The sequence below is a fragment of the Gadus chalcogrammus genome, chromosome 22 (assembly GCF_026213295.1).
Source record: "Gadus chalcogrammus isolate NIFS_2021 chromosome 22, NIFS_Gcha_1.0, whole genome shotgun sequence".
NCBI lineage: Eukaryota > Metazoa > Chordata > Actinopteri > Gadiformes > Gadidae > Gadus > Gadus chalcogrammus.
This window is the reverse complement of record NC_079433.1, coordinates 16,482,641-16,500,283: the sequence shown is the minus strand read 5'-3', so window position 1 is coordinate 16,500,283 and position 17,643 is coordinate 16,482,641. Positions and strand designations below refer to the sequence as shown.

General features: G+C 45.1%; 2 pseudogenes; one reads left to right on the top strand and one right to left on the bottom strand.

Annotated features, from left to right (window-relative positions):
- Positions 1-5,065: 5,065 nt before the first annotated feature.
- Positions 5,066-9,440, bottom strand: LOC130375432 (succinate dehydrogenase assembly factor 3, mitochondrial-like; annotated as a pseudogene).
- A 2,438-nt stretch (positions 9,441-11,878) lies between these two features.
- Positions 11,879-14,764, top strand: LOC130376331 (glycoprotein-N-acetylgalactosamine 3-beta-galactosyltransferase 1-like; annotated as a pseudogene).
- Positions 14,765-17,643: the final 2,879 nt, after the last annotated feature.

Sequence of the window (17,643 nt, the reverse complement as noted above, 5' to 3'; positions counted from 1 at the left end):
CTTGCTACATTCTGAGGGTAAGCTATATTTAACAGAGATTTAGAATACAGTGGGATCAGATTGATTTCCATCAGGGAACTCAGTCCCAATGGAAATCCGGTTTCATGCCTAAGTAACTCCTAATCGTTTTTAACAGTAAATAACACACATGGGGAGGAACCAGGATGTAATACAATACAATATAAATATAAAGTTGTGATAAGGCAAACAAAAATGCTTAAGTAAGTGCTAAAATAAGGACAAACAGGGCATACACGACAAACGTTATGCACAGTATGAATTATCAAGTGGCCAAGTGCCAGTACTTCACAGTATATCAAAGAGTGTGTGCAATGTAAAAAGCAAAGAGAAGTGGCCAGTGATCAAGTATATATACATATATATATATACATATATATATATATATATATTATATATATATATATATATATATATATATATATACTTGATCACTTTCGTTCTCCCTTAATAACACTTAATAATTATGGTCTATTCTTATGTAACAAAAACAAAAACAATAAGTTTTAATACAGTACAAATAACTCTAAATTAAGTATTTCAAACTCTGAATATGTTCCCCATTCAAAATGATAGTTCACGACCAGTGTCTTTTCTTAAGTGATGGACTACACCTTGTAAATAATTGAGTTATATCGAGATGCATAGGTTATATTCTCATTCAGTGGTAGAAGAGCAAAGTCAGCACAAGTAGAATAATCTCTTTAATTGCTGTACCAGTTCAGAGATGTTCAAACATATCACTCTTAAAACCTCTGTGTTTGTTCCATAGGAAGAGACCATATTTATTTAGTGTTATTAATGGAGAATGACTATTCTTGTCATATTACCACCTTATAAGGCCCATACTAAGTCAAGCATATTAAGATTATTCATGTACAATAACTTCCTTAACTACTATCAATAAGCAGTAAGCAGTAATTTAGGAGGTTATTGAAGGAAAACTCTTAGTTAACAGCACAGTCGTTGTAGAATATGGTCATGCAGAATAAGGCATTAATAAAGCATTATAATGACTAATTAAGGGCCAATATGCCAATAAGCAACTAGTTAATGATTAATATGTGTACCTTAATATAAAGTGTTACCTGTATTATTTATTTGATCATCAAATGATCCAGCGATGTTATTCTCGGTCGGCCGTGATGTTGTGGATGTGTGTACCATACGCATTGCACTTTCCTTTTCTGCTCGTACACAGTCACAAACCCCAGCTATTGGTCCCCCTGTTCTTCCCCTCAAACCTTTAAATGTACTTACTGGCTGTTATTGTCAACATATTTTTGCTGATTGTATTCAATGTTTGGGTGCAGGGATGTGTAAATGAGGCTACTTCAATTTGCGGCGACCCATATCACGAGGACCTCATTGTGTACGCACGGAAATGTGTGCTGTGATGACGGCGGAAAAAAACGGTGAAAAAAGCAAGGAACAACATAGCATCTATGGTGAAATTACTGTGGCAACTATAGTGGAGGATCTGGAGCAAACACTTTAGAAATGTTTTGCCAAATCTATGAATGCCATTCACAGAAGTGAAGGACATCCAAAAAGTAAACAGCGTGTCATGTTCCGGATCCCTTTGTTGATTAACCCACTGGACCTGTGAAAGTCTTTCAGAGACTGAAGACTCACAAATATTGTGCGTGTTAAGGTTTGGTTCCATGCTGGGTTTGGTTGGTTTAGACTTGGTAGAATCTTGGCATGAAAGTCAGTCCCGGAAGCATGGATTTCCAGAACAAACATTGACTTTGCAACACTGACTAAAAATGTTGCATCAATTGACAGTGGGCATTAGGACAGCAATGTATCTATGCCAATGCCATGTCTACTTTGTTAAGATGTGTTTCTGCATACCGTGTTTGTGAGCCCAGCTACTGTACCCCTAACACTCCTAGCTGGGAACCCTCTTTTAACAGAGGTACTAGAGGACAGCGGGCCACAAACAGAGCTCTGATCTTAACGACATAAAACCTAATGCCTAAACCTAACCCATACCTCAAATTAACCATCTATAACCTAATACCTAAACCCTCGAACCTATAGCATAAGCTTCATAACATAAGCCTACCTAATGCCATTTCTAACCTAATACGTAGGTAAGAAATGGTAACCAGATAAACCAAACCATAAGTAACAATCTCCCTAGTCTAAACACTCTTTTGGAAATTGTTTTGAATTAATACTGGCTTGGGGTGCCTCCGTAAATATGTAGAAGAAACAATTCTGTATCGCAGAGCATTTAGACAGTGTGCCGTTGGATACCATTGGCTCATCATCATAGCAACCGTATTTCAAAGAAAGAATGATTGTGGATATTAGAGATGATGATCTGCTGGGAAAATCTGTACTTCATCTGTTGGAATTATCTGTACTTCTTAATTTGGCCAATGTGCGTGCAATAAGTATTAGTTTGACACTTTATGATTATGCCTGATATTACAGGGGAATATACATTTATTTTTAATGTCTTATTTCCCCCCCCCCCCCCCACACACACACACACACACACACACACACCACACACACACACACACACACACCACACACACACACACACAAACACCACACACACACACACACACACACACCCACCTATTTAGTTGTTAAAATAGTCTTTATACCTAATGGGGAATTAACCCTGCAGATGTTCCACACACTCGTCTGCATCCTCAGACTGCCTCTCCATCTGACCCACCCTTTCTGAATTCCCATCTGACCCACCCCTGGGCCTGTATCAGGGCTGTGACTCTTTTGGCCAGTACATTGTGCGGATGAGGGGTGTTGAGATAGCAATGAGGAACACATACTACCTTGTAAGAGTCGGACTCAGAGGGATGTCGAGGTTCTATGGGTCTAAGGAGATGTTTCGCTCGACAGAGCCGCTGAACCAGAAAAGCAGGTAGAAATGGGATTACCCCAGAGATAAATGAGCATGGCTATGGTAGGCAAGGACTAAGTGAGTATTCCTTCCAGTTCCGGTTCCATCCCGTAGATCCGGAAAAGCTTCGTAATAACACTGTCCTCAAAACCCTGTGATCGGCGTGGAGTCACACAACAGCGTGGCTCAGTGCTTTCAAGGCTGAAATGAGCACCTTGATCATGCAGGGTTTCGTACACATACTGTATGTCAGCAGTGACCTCCTCGCCGTCGGGTGGATCCATTAGACATCTGAACAAACCCCCCGCTGCAGGTTCAGACGGCCCCCTGCCCGATCAACTCCCCTTAAGGCCGGTTCATTGGCCTTTCTCAGGTCTGTCGCCACGGGACCCACTTGGGGAACTTCCTCCTCAGTGTGTCCAGCGAGGTGGCTCCTATCAACATGGTTCGGCTTCCAGTTAGCTGGGCGGCCCAGCAGCTTGCTTTCATCAGTACATTTCGATTCAATCTCCAAGGCTTACAGTGTACCACGAAAGTCAACTGGGCCACGTGGGCCTCCACCTTTGTTTGATTGCCCAAAGGTTCTCTGTGCCCATGCCACCCAGGACAGTGTTCTGTGATACCCATGACCTTTGGAAATAGCAGATCTCGGAACTTCTTCCTGACAGCCCATTTAAGGGCATGTAGTTCTAATGGGTTGGTGCGCTAATTCTTATCGTTATTCTCAGAGCACAGCAGCCCACGGCTTGCAAACCCTAAAACTTGTTGTTCTCCATCTTGTTGTGAGTCTGCAGTGCACCGCTCCCCATAAACCTTCGGTCCATAGTGACCCTGAACAGCCTGAATATCAGACTTCAGGTTGTGATAGTTTAGCTGAGATATGGGACTATTTTATAACTTATTTATTGTATTTGTTGTTTCAAGTTATTTCCTGTGGATCAAATGGATTCAATGAAACCCACATGGTTAACCAATTGTTTAGCTGCAAGGAAAAATCGCTATTGTGTTTTGGAATGTGAACAATTTCTCAATGACTTTGTGTTTTCATTCTGGCTTTCTAACTATTGTTAAAATCGATCTGTCTTTTAGAGACAGGTGAAAGAACCGTAGAAATAAAATTGTTGACAACCATCCCTATCCAAGCTTTCCCTGGATAACCTTCAGCATCTGTAGGCCGGCCTGCAGATGAGAAGAACCCTCTGATGTCAACCCTTAGAGTGCACCGAGCCTCCTTCATTCTACGCTTTGTCTTTGCTTGGCTTACTTGAAGTGACCACTACGTACACCACCGTGGTCAAAGACTTTGTGTATCCTAATAGGTTCCCATTGATTGTCACGCTTCAGAGGCCAATATTCCTCTGAGTGAATTCTGCTAACACAAGGTTGCAAAAAAACTGTTTAGAAGCCATTGATTCACCTGGCTGGTGTCAGGACGAGTTTGTGTGTGTTTGTGTGCATGTACACACACCAGTACCCTTTTATTACTCCTCTGGCTGCTCAGAGACACGTTGTTCCTCTCTCCTGTTCTCCAGTGGGAACGGTTTAAGCTACCTGTCTGGCCCTCTTGGGAGACGACAGGCCCTGCTTTGACCATCAGTCCGCTATTGATCCAGGTTGCGTCCATCTGTAATGCTGCTCCAGAGGCTCAACTTTCATTCAGCACCTCTCTTCCAAAGGAGTTGGTCTGCAATCTGCGGTATGACTTAAAGAGGTATGAGTAAGAGAAAAGACTGTCTGTGCTGTGACCCTTTTTGAAAGGTTATGGTGGAGACAACATCTGCTGTGAGAAAACTTCCAAAGTCAGTTGAAATGCAAAATATTAAACCCTTATTGCCAATAGATCTGGTCCAAGTAATATATCCAATATGTCCAAACCCAGCCCCCATCAGGTTAATATTCAGACTTAGTGCAAGGAACTCCTTTCAGAAGAATAGTGCATTCACAAATGTTTGTCGTGGATCTATCCTTATGTTGTGTCGTGTGTGTGTGTAATTATATATATATACGTGTGTGTCTTTGTGTGTGTGTGGTGAAACTATTCATGTTTTCTCTGCCTGAATAAATAAGGGCTACCCCACAAAACCATGGAGATATCGGCAGTGAGGTTGAAAAGACTCACCATGGATTCGTCACTTGTGTGCATTTGCAGAAAAGGCTTATCCCTATTCCACGCCTTTTCGTTTCATTTTCCGACCAATGACTTCAGTGTTGCAGTCATGCGAGAAAGAAAGTTGACAAAGTAATCTAATTACTGCCACATTAATGCATTTAGAGTTCCCACACAGCACACACCCACCCCTGTTTTTGTCACATTCGTGCAGGGAGAGAAGCAGAGGAACACGGGGATATTGCACAGTACTTTTATTATTATAATAACCACATTTTGAAAGCCTGGGTGTTGGTTCTCGGGGAACACTCTGGTACAGAGCACGCACCACCTCTGTTGGGCTTAGCTCCGTGTCAGAGGCCTACGGCAGAGACAGGGCAGCGGGGGGCTGCCTCTCTCTACTCTTGGATGTCAAACTGCCGGTTGGGTTTGGTGGACTCCAACATGAGCTCGTACAGCTGGCCGATCTGCTCGTTCTGGAAGTCCTGGAACATGGCCTCCGGCAGAGCGGAGCCCAGCTGGCTCCTGGGGGCCACCCGGCCCGACGCGTCCAGGACCTGGGTCTGGAGGGTGGCCTTGTAGTTCTGTGTGGACACAAGGTGACACACAGTCTGAGGTCCTGACACCATGTGTACTCACGTCATGTGCACCACAACACACAGGTTATTGCAATTTCCGTTTGATTGTGGCTTAAATGAGTGTTGGCGGGTCTGGTTCATAAAGGTCCACCTAAACAAATAACATCCACTTTTATCACAGATGATAACGTTCAAATCTTATCCCCGAGAGCTTTAATACAGATATACCTTTGGGTATCTGGATCTGTTGATCTCTAGTAAAGTGATCCTATTTTTCCAGACCATCTCCAGCCGGTAACTATGAGTACTAGTAAATACTGTGTTGAAAGGTTAGGAATACTGAATAGCTGGTCACACCCACATGACCAATGATGGCTTCTCGGACGGCCTACACGTAATAAAGATAAAGACACAGACAGACTGGGAGACAGGGAGACGAGAGACAGAAAGATCTAATTTGTCCGAAGAACAAATTTGGCGTCCTCTGTTTTGGGAGGGCCCCTACGCGGCTCACCTGATCATAACGCCACGCATGAATCATCCCAGAGAACAGCGTCATCTTTGAAATATTGACCTGCAACGTGCATTTTTCATTCATAAAAAAGCCATCAGTGCAACTGACAGTACCGACGTCAAAGGCTAGTGCACTGCTTACCAATTCAGCGGAAACCTCCCTGAATGGATTTTGGAATGGTTTCAACATCGGCAATAACAAACCATTTGTCTTAAAGGCTTTTCCCTTGAGCTTAATGGAATTATGTTGACCGCGAGCCAGGGAGCGATACATCCACCAGGAGGAGCGACGCTGCCGCTGAACCCACTAGGGAGGGCCCTCTAGTCCAGCATGCCTCATAACTGAATTAGCCCTTTCCCTTCTTTAACACTTTGGGAAATTATTCCTGGAATGGTCCATAAAAAGGACCATGAAGCAAAGTACGAATAGAAGGATCAATCTGCAATAAATTGATAGAACTTATTCGTGACCACAAAGGAACATGCCACCTCAAATATTAAGTTGTATAAGGGAAAACGGTAAAGACTAGTCCAAGATGGTCATTCTGTTATCCAGTTGCGGAAACTAGTTGATTAACTCACTCCTACCCTGGACATTATGGTGACGACCCCCCGTCGTTACTATGATGAACTCGTACAAAAAAATCCAACTAGATAACAAATACATATGGAAAAATGTCAGCTGACAGTACATCAAAGCAGGTTTTGGAGAAGTTTAGGGTGAAAAATGATTTAATTTCTTCCAGAAGCAATCGAAAGAGACTACATTACGCTACAGAGGGTATATAAAACGTACAAATACATACAGAAGGTGACAAGCTTAAATTCAGTTGGTATTCTGGCCTGCCACACAAAGGGATGAAATATACCCCATTCTGCAGCCTCTCGGGATACCGACTGTACATAAATCCAAAATTAAATTGATATATTATGCCTCCTCTCTGTTGTTTTAAACTGAGTTGTCCGAGCGGATGTCCGAGTATAGTTGAGGCTGGAATGTCATTGGCTCTTCTGCGTTCTAAGGGCGGAGCCTAGCGACTTTTTCAACTGTGGCCTACAGTTGACATCTTGTTTCTAAATTTCCAGTTGTACTCCTCTTACGGGCAGCAGTAACTCCGGTAGGGCTGGAGTACTTGTCTGGCAAGCGGAAGGTTGCTGGTTCAATTCCCCGCTCTGCCTCCCCTGAGCAAAACCCCAAACATGACTCATCCCAACACGCTGGCCGATAGCCAAAGTGTTAAAACTGAGCTTAGAATAAATTACAGGTGAAGAAAGAAGGTTATCAGTTCAATTAACCGTATGCCAGGGATTTAGGGATGAATGGCCTTAAGTCCTCTAATTAGACATGGCTAGTTGCAAACATTATGAAGGGGTGGTACTGAAGTCACGTCTGAACTGTAAACCCTGTCCATTAGCTAATGGGTCTAATGGGGTCCTCCTTATCGTTGGATCGATCCCATGTTCACAGTCAAATTCCCATACTGACAGCCACGCCCCGCCTTGCACCTCTCTCTCTCTCTCTCTCTCTCTCTCTCTGATTAAAGTGAACACTCAGTGGATGTATAATCACATTTGGAGGCCAGCTCCTCATCTGTTCCTCAAACCTTCCCTGTGCCCTGCTGTGGCGTGACGACTGCCTCGCCCAGGGGCTGAGGGGGCGTTCTGATTCTACGATCATATTCATTACACACACAGCGTCTGCACCGTGCCGTAGCTATGGGGCCTGAGGGGGAGGTGTCTCCCGGAATCAGCCCTGGGTACTTCTGTGGTGACGACGTCTCCATGATGTTTCCTGGCTCGTCGTTCCCCCCCCCCCCCCCCCTACGACAACCATCACGAGCATCAAAACCTGCAGACCTGCTCCAGCGTCCCGGCATGCTGTCTCAGTGAGCCGCTGGTCTCAGCTGCCTTCTCCCTCACTAGAGACCTGAGCAGCCCCCCCACCACTCCTCCGCCCCTCTCAGCCTTCAGCCTCCTCTCAGAAGGTAAAGAAAACCATAAGAGGCCAATATAAACCCACGTGTGATAACACAGGGCTGGTATTACATTCCAGGACTCCAAGGTGGCCCACTGTAAATGGAGGGATTTATGGACATGGCTGCTGTACATAACGGGGGGTAGAACAAGATGTCCCTGGCTGCTCAGGGTCCTGGTGTACAGATGAAACATCGTGAGCTGAACATCAGAGGGGACCGCTGCCGTGGATTCACCCCAATGACAACCGTTTCAATTAGCACATCTTTATCTAAATCTAATCAATGTAATGAAATCTGAAAATCATAATTATTGAATATCTAGCTTGTTTCGAGAGTGTACGTTTACTGTGTGTGTGTGTGTGTGTGTGTGGTGTGTGTGTGTGTGTGTGTGTGTGATCTGATATGTTTAATGTAGTCAGATTTTGTATGTCTTAAATTCGGTATACTTTGCCTACAGATGGCCGTAAATATTTTTTGCACAGATATTTTATCTATACATTTATACATTTATTTATTGAATTATGTGCTGCTCTGTTATTTATTAGAAAAAGTAAAGTAATCCTTCTAAATAAATGGAATTCAATACGGGAAAAAAATAAAATGTCCTGCCTACAGTCTCCTAACAGCATCCTGATCGAGAGTCACTGCTGGCCCCGGGTTTAGCAGCGCCGAAGGGCCTCAGAGAACGCAGCTCAATAGTTTAGACCGCAGCCTAGTAAAGCGAAGCGGTGGCACCATCTAGTGGCCCGAACTGACACTACAGCACTGTCAATCCGCGCGCTTTAGGTCATTCATTTGAGTTAGTTCATAGCTTCCAACACGGGCAGCCAGTCGGACATAAGTGACATAAACAAACACCTCACCTCCCACTCGACCATGAAGGCAGACACTTCCTTCGGAGAAGCGCTCTTGTGCCTCCTGAACTCCTCCTTGACGTACTGGTCTCCCAGCGCCCGCAGGTCGATGGGAGGAAGCGGTGCAGCAGGAGTCCTCTTGTACAGGAACGCACTTTGGATACATGGGCAGTCATCTCCAGAAGATGAGGACAGTTTATTACACCTAGGTCAGGTCCGATCTAAAGACATTACACAGGCGACAGCTGTCCTGACAGTCCTTCAGCAGAACCTTCTACTCAACGGAAGCTTCATCTTAACACACAGAATAGAGTCATAGAAGAGAGCCAAAGGACACAGGGCCTCAATGACTGAAACAGACAATGACAGTTATTTAACGTCTTTGTTTACAGGGGAAGGGTTTCCTTTGCCCTTTGGCTTTGCGGAGACAGGTCTCACCCTCCCGATGCTGACCCCTAGTGGCAAGGAGTGACTACCGTCGCTGTTGGTTCTGTTTGCTACTGTGCACCCCATTTACTGCATGCTGTGCAGCTGGACTATTTTATCAATACTCTTCTTAGTGCATATATTACTGGTGGGACCAAAGATTCAACTTAAATTTGTTCTTGAATGCAACACAAACTAAAAAAACAACAATCAGCATATAATTGTACATTTAACAATGTAGTCTCTTGCCTAGCCGTGGCGTATAAATTAAACTGATCCGAGTATGTGTCAAGCAACGAGGTTGCGAGACAACCTATTGTTTTTGTATGAATTTCTATTATTATTATTAACCTGCCATGGGAGTCTATGGCAGCCCATAGAACGCCTTGGTGCAAAGTTGTGAAATTTGGCACACTGGTTCAGGACCCTCCCATTAGCCCATGAAGCAAATTTGAGGTCGCTAGCCCAACAGCTCTAGCGCCACCAACAGTTCAACATGCATTCATGTTTATAACTTTCAACCCATTCATCCAATATTCACAAACCAGATATCATTGGATTTCTTGGGCCAAGCCGAGTTCAACGCACCTTATGTCGTCGTTTCTCGCCATGATGGATTTTCCGCCATCTTGGTTTGAAATGCTACTCCTTTCACAAATTTGAATATTGTTCAAATTCAAAACCGTTTGCCCGCTACAGCCAATCAAATTCGACCGCAAAGCCGCCAAACAGGAAGTAAGCAGATATCTCAACAGCCCTTTGACATATCATAACCATACTTGGTACATAGATACATGACGTCATAGACACTCAATAAATTTGGTGACCATTGACCTCTAGGGGGCGCTATAATTAACAAAGACGTGTTTTAACTCTTCTCTCGTCACATGAGTATATTTCAAACAAATTTTCTATGTTTGGTGATACTCTCAGACGGCCCCATATAGCTAATACAATATTTCCCATTTGAACATCAGAAATTGGCCTCCATGTTGAAAGTTGTCAAAATCAACATTTCATATCCCCAGGCCACAGATTATGTCCAATCATCATGCAACTTGCCCTATATGATCGTCAGACCAAGCCAAACAAACCTGCCAAACAGCTTTTTCTAATTCTAAACCGATTGGCCGTGACAGCCAATCAAACTTGTCGGCAAAGCCTGGCTGCCATGTTGAAAGTTGTCAATATCAACATTACATATCCACAGGCCACAAATGATGTCTAATCATCATGAAACTTGCCCTATATGATCTTCAGACCAAGCCGAAATGTGCAAACAGCATTTTCTAATTCAAAACCGTTTGCCCGCTACAGCCAATCAAATTCGACGGCAAAGCTGCCTAACAGGAAGTAAGCCAGTTCTCAGCAACACTTTAACATATTATAGCCAAACTTGCTAGATTATGTCCAATCATCATGAAACTTGTCCTATATGATCTTCAGAACAAGCCGAACAAACCTGCCAAACAGCTTTTTCTAATTCCAAACCGTTTGGCCGTGACAGCCAATCTAACCTGACGGCAAAGCCGCCTAACAGGAAGAACTTGCTACATAGACGCATGATATCATTCTGGGGACAGACAAACATTTGGTGACCTTTGACCTCAGGGGGACGTCAAACAACAATGACTTAATTTACCATTCCGCCCACTTACAATATAAACTGCAATTCTAACTTCATTAGATGCTTCATGAACCACCTCAAGAATGGATGCTTGTTAACATTGTGTCTATGTTAGGGATATTGTTCCGAATACCCCTATGTATTTGTGTCATTTGATCTGACGGGCAGACAATAATGCACCCTTACCTCTAGGTAGGGTCATGTAGCCACCTAGCCGATTACGTCTGACTGATTACCGATACTGTAATACCGATGAATCTTTATTGTCAAAGTACAGCTACAGGTAAGTCCTTAGAAAAATAAATAAATAAATATTTAATATGATAATATAAATAAATAGATAAATAAATAGATGGTTCGTAGGGAATTGCACAGTTCCCCAGTAGCTGCCACATGTTATGTGCGTGTGCGTGTGCGGGATATTACGAGGTCAGGTGTTGGCAACGTTCAACGCCTGTATGGCCCTGGGGTAGAAACTAGATTTAAGTCTGTTTGTCCGTGCAGCCATAGTCCTGACCGCTTCAAATTGAAAGGGCCCCAAAAGTAATTTTGCATCGGCCCCAAAAAGCTTGAAACACCCCTGCTCAACCTTTCTGTATATTTAGACACTATGTAATGTGGGGCCAAAATGTAGATTTGGGTTTGATTAAAATAAAGAACCTGAAGTCCAAAGTCCAACGGCTGTAACTATACCCTAGAGTTTACCAGCGATAGTAAAGATCAGCAGGCTGATATAGTTGACACAGAGGCTGTTAGTTATTTATTCTGTTATGAATTTAATAAAGTAAATATCTTTCTAGGTATGTTCAGAAAATACAATCCAAACAGGTTAGGGCACGTAGGAGCAGACTGTAGCTACCCAGCCAACTGGAATGGTGACTTCGTACTACCAGTGCAGGTGGCAGGTCGATCCCAGCCCCAGTTGGAGAGCCTGCTTCCTGCTTCAGTACCTGTGTCAGGCAGATGCCGTGTCACCTGCGCGACACAGGGACCTTTTTACTGGCATGACAGCAGGTTCCTCCTGCTAGACATTAAGCTGTTCTTTAAGGCTTCTTTAAGGAACATTACACAGAAGAGAGAACTCCTTGTCCAGTTAAGTATGGAATATTGTTATATATAGCTGATTGAGTTTGAAATTCTTTATTGTTTTTTAGCCATTCAAACTATTCCGAAGAGTATGAATCTAACCATAGAACTTAGGCAATACAGGGCCTGCTGATATTATCTGGCACAAATTGAGGTTTCCCATTACTGACCTGTGACAATAATGTGTTGTAATTGCCGTAGTCAATGTTGATGTTTACTATTGGAGTATGGACTGCATTCAGCATGGTGGTTTAAAACACACACACACACACACACACACACACACACACACACACACACACACACACACACACACACACACACACACACACACACACACACACACACACACACACACACACACATTGTTTTGTACCAACAGGAAGTCTGCTGTCGTCGCTCCCCCCATCCAATAGCATAATGTTTGTTTTGAATTTCTTTTATTCCCTTTGAAATCTTGCGTTTACAGAAACAGCAATGAGGAACTACAAATCTCCCTTGTCATTTATCATCGGTGTATGCATTGGATTCCACTTCTTTCATAATAATGTGTACCAGCTGATAAGATCGCCCTCTTCCAACCCACGCTTCGACTGGCGAGCATACAAACCTGTTGTGCAGGTTAATCACACAGGTGAGGTTGTTAGGGCAAACAGGCAAGCAGTGTCATGGTATGTCGTTAGCAGGCCATAGTTTCATGGTATGTCGTTAGCAGGCCATAGTTTCATGGTATGTTGTTAGCGGGCCATAGTTTCTAGCAAGGACGCTAGTGATATGTGTCCCCACCAATCTTAGGAAATCTTCCTTTAGGTGAAACCTCTATCCTCTGTGAAAGCACTAGGCTGCCATACTGGTCTGAATTCTTCTCCCCTGTCTTGTTCCCTCCCTAATTACCCTCCCTAATCATTTAAACAACTATGGGTGTTTCATGCAGCATAGCAACTTTTTTATAAAAATATACGTATATTCCAATAGATATATATAATGTATAACATCTCCTGGTGTACAATAGGAAAGAGGTTTACGGAAATAAGAGAAAAGAAGCGTCCAGTTTATCTATTACTCCCCTGCATTTCAATACCAATCTCAATGATAGGCTGTTGAATACAAAACACGATGATGGAGAGAGGATGGTTGAGAAATACTTGTGTTGTGTGAGTACAATTGTGATCAATACATAAGTATTAGTAGTATTTAGTATGAAGACCTAGCTGTACACTGTGGTGGTTGGTAAATAGTCTAATGATGTTCTCCAAGAGCCGACCCTAAACAAAGTCCTACAAAATGTTCCCTACCCAAACTGAGGGCTACGCCCCTGCTGGACAAGTACGGGCATTCACCTGCCTTTTGGTTTCAGGCGGGCAGCAGAAGGCCCCGGACCCTGCCCAGCCCCGGATCCTGTGCTGGATCATGACGGGGCCCAAGTACCTGGAGGGACGCACCCGCCACGTGCGCGACACCTGGGCCAGGCACTGCGACACGGCGCTGTTCATGAGCTCCGAGGAGACGGACTTCCCCACGGTGGGCCTTAATGTCAGCGAGGGCCGGGACCAGCTCTACTGGAAGACCATCAGAGCCTTCCAGTACGTCCACCGGCACCACCTGGACAGCGCCGACTGGTTCCTCAAGGCCGACGACGACACCTTCGTGGTGGTGGAGAACCTGCGGCGCCTGCTGTCCCGGCAGGACACGGAGCAGCCGCTGTACCTCGGCCGCCGCTTCCACCCCTTCGTGAAGCAGGGCTACATGAGCGGCGGCGCGGGCTACGTGCTGAGCCGCGAGGCGCTGCGGCGCTACGTGGCGGCCTTCCAGAGCGGCCTGTGCACGCACAACAGTGACATCTCACATGGCCCTGGGCATGTGCATGGAGAAGGTCCAGGTGCGACCGGTGGACACCAGGGACAGACTCGGGAGGCACACCTTTCATCACATGGCCCCTGAGGTGCTGGTGCCCCGGGTGGGACGCTCTAAGTCCAGGCCCTGGTATCTCCTCTATGAGCACTACAGGGTGGTAGAGGTAAGCAAATGGTGTGAGTACATCTGTATATCTGGGGTCTTTCCTAAGCTCCGTGAAAGAGCCTTTCTTACAGAAAATCTTCCTGAATGACTGATTTGTTTCGTTCAGTCTGATGTTTTCGTACGTCTGAGCTGGTTTTGAGACGGGGTCACTTCACTGTTACCCAACCAACCCATAAGCAGAAATACAATTCTGCAAGTAACGTGGTTCTTTGTCGTCGATTTCTGAGAAATTATTATTTTTCTGTGGCTCAGACGTCTCTATGGTTCGACGGATTCTGTCAGCGTATCCTTTTTAAGTCCATTCCACAAGACCCTGATTGGCTTCCGGAAAATTCCCACGATGCTTAGAGCATCACTCAAGCCCCCGCCCACAAAGTGGTCAGGGATTAGACGTTGTTATTTCTAAGCGTTTTCTTCTATTTATACATTTTTATTTATTTTTATTGAGACCAATATGTGTGCTGCCTTCCGCAGGGCCCGGGTTGCTGCTCAGATTTCGCGGTCACATTTCACTACGTGGATAGTGTTCACATGCACACGCTGCAGTATTTAACCTACCACCTCCGGGCCTACGGCTACAAGCACCGGTACCAGCCGGACCCACCGGAGGACGGGGCCGGGGCCCCTGGGCAGAGCAGCGGGGGCCATCCACCCACCACAGGAACACCACCTGAGTAGAAGGCTGTGTGGGTATGGGTGTGTGTGTATGGGTTGTTAGCAGTGCGTGTGTGGCTGTGTGTGTGTGTGTGTGTGTGTGTTTTGTAAGCAGTGTGTGTGTGGGTGGCTGTGTGTGTCCGGTGTGTGTGTGTGTGTGTGTGTGTGTGCGTGTGTGTGTGTGTGTGTGTGTGTGTGTGTGTGTGTGTGTGTGTGTGTGTGTGTGTGTGTGTGTGTGTGTGTGTGTGTGTGTGTGTGTGGCGGGGGGTTGGCTGTGTGTGTGTCTGTGTTTGTGGCTGTGTCTGTTAGTGTGTGTTTTGGCTGTTTGTGTGGATGGGTGGGTGTTGGATTTGTGTGCGCAAGAGCAGTCTTTCATTTTAAGTTGTATTTACATTTTTATGTAATCACAATGTGTCAACATTTTTAATACCATAAAATATTTACATTGCTAAGATACATTTATCTATCTATGTATATATACTTTTAACTGTTATTAGGAAAGGTTATTGAAAAATATATTTTTCATTGATCATGATTCACATGGTTGTTGAGATACATTTATTTGGTATATACACTGACTTTACAAAACCTATGGATTTGACGATGTTAGATAATTAAGAACATTTTCAGATAAGCACCAAAGATTGTCCTTAACATATTCATGAAAACAGTTAAGGTTATTCACAGTATTATTAAAGTGTCCTAAATGAACCCACTGAAAATACATGAATGAATGAACAAATTAGTAAAAAAAAACGTAAGAAGAAAGTGACAAGAAGTAAATTATTCTAAACGAATAATGAGTCTATCACTCAAGGCGCGGTGTTCTGTTTTTGCTCCACAATGTCCGTCAATGGAGCGGGATGATGTTCAAGCGCTCTGAGGTCCTGATCTCATGAGGTCCAACAGTGAGCCACAGACCCCCCCCCCCCCCCCCACCACCACCACCACCACCTGCCCACCCCACCCTGATGTCTGTTACGTGTAGACGCAGGCGTCCCTACAGTCCGCGTCGGCCTTAAAGTTGTTTTGGTTGCCCTGGCAACCTCCGTACCAGAACTGGGCGCAGGCGTTGGCCTCTGGGTCGTAGTACCACCTCACCAGGTACTCCCGGCAAGGCCCCGGGTCCAAGGGCTGGTCACAGCCAGAATCTGGAGTGATGACAGAAGGGCAGAGACTTGATCTGGTTCCGGTGACACCATCGGCATTAGAAATGTATCGGGAGGATTTCTGAAAAAATAAAGAAATCGCTTCTGCTTGTGTGTTGTGATAACCTTTATGAAATCATAAATCAAATCTGACGTTATAACTGATGAACTGTGACAAACACAGCCAGACTGGCTGCTGCTGGACTCAAGTCTGATAACCAGCGCACATTCTACAAACCCTTTTGAAAGGTCCCATATTGTACCACCAGGTGCGAGTGTGATCAGTCGTTACGAGCCGTTCTTCTGGCTGGTAGACTGATCTATCCAGCAGACATCTAGGTAGACACGCCCACTTGTGATGTCAGGAGAGGCACATCATCAAAACGGCTTGTAACGGCTAATCACCCTCACACTGGTTTAATATGTGCCCTTTAAGTGGTGTTGTAGTTTGGTGTCTCACCTGGCCCGTAGAGCACTGGCAGTGGTGTCGTCGTGCCAGGGGCCCGGGTCGTCTCCCTGACGTACAGCCAGTTGCCCTTAGTCTGCGGCCCCTCCACAGTGTGGGGCCCCTGCTCCCGGGGGGGCTCCTCGTAGAGCGCCGTGGCCTGGCTGGCGTCCACCAGGCCGTCCTCATAGCTGTCGTCGTAGTCTGGGGTGGGCTCGGGGGCGGGGGTAGTGTCTGGCCCCCCCGGCAGGTCGATCTGGGAGAACCCACAGGGACAGGACTTAGGAGAACTCCTACGTTAAAGGGGCTGTAGGTAAGATATGAGGGATATAAGTTCTTTGTAATTTGTTCTATATGGCACAGAGCACACGCTCTGTGAGAATTTTTTAGACATCAGCTAATTTCTTAACAAACAGGGCATCTCTTCCCTGATTAGTTCTTGGAATCCATTTCATCTGTAAATCACAGGTGCGTGACTGCACAGTTCTTCTACTTGCAGAGAAATAGGGGGAGGGAAGGATATATTTTGGGTCGCTTATTCTGGCATTGGTTCAGCTCTTTTCACATGAATATGTGGTCACTTACTTGTGTGACGACCTCTGGTAAATGGAGTACGTGACCCTGGTCTAGCGTCTCGGGTAGGTCGTTCTCCCCGGGCGTGGAGGGGCTGAAGGAGTTGGGGACGAACAGGGTGCCGTCATCGTGCTCACATATACGACTCAGTAGCTTGCTCTCCAGGTCTTTAACAAAAAGAAACAAAACCACAACACGGCAGCTGAATCAACGTCGTATCACACAGGCTCATTCTCAGATTAGTAGGTTAACATCTAAGGTCTGATGGCAGATGTGAACGGGGTGTTTGATATACTCTTGCTTCATTTTAGTTACTTTGTTGGAGCGGGTTTGTCTGGGTCACAAACCACCTGAGCGGTGGAACCACTTAAGGGTATGTGACTGATCAGCGTACTGCTAATGAAATTAATTGTCGTATTATTCGAAAAACAAGGCTGCAGCTTGAATCCGTATTTTCATGAACCAAAACTAAATAAGCTGCATCTTATTTTTTTTCTGGAGCAGCTCATAGGGCGATTTGGCAAAACACAAAGATTAAAAAAATCGAGCCCTTTTTCAGTGATTTGCACCGGAGTGATAAACATGAAGTCCCTCCTGCCATCACTACATGACGCCCACACGCTCATCTACGCTAGAACGAGAGCATCGGTCGTGGACAGTAGTGGTGGATTCAATGATTCGTTTCCGTGACCCAGTTCGCGTGATTCAGTTCGCCACGAGGAGTCGTTCCGCGAATCG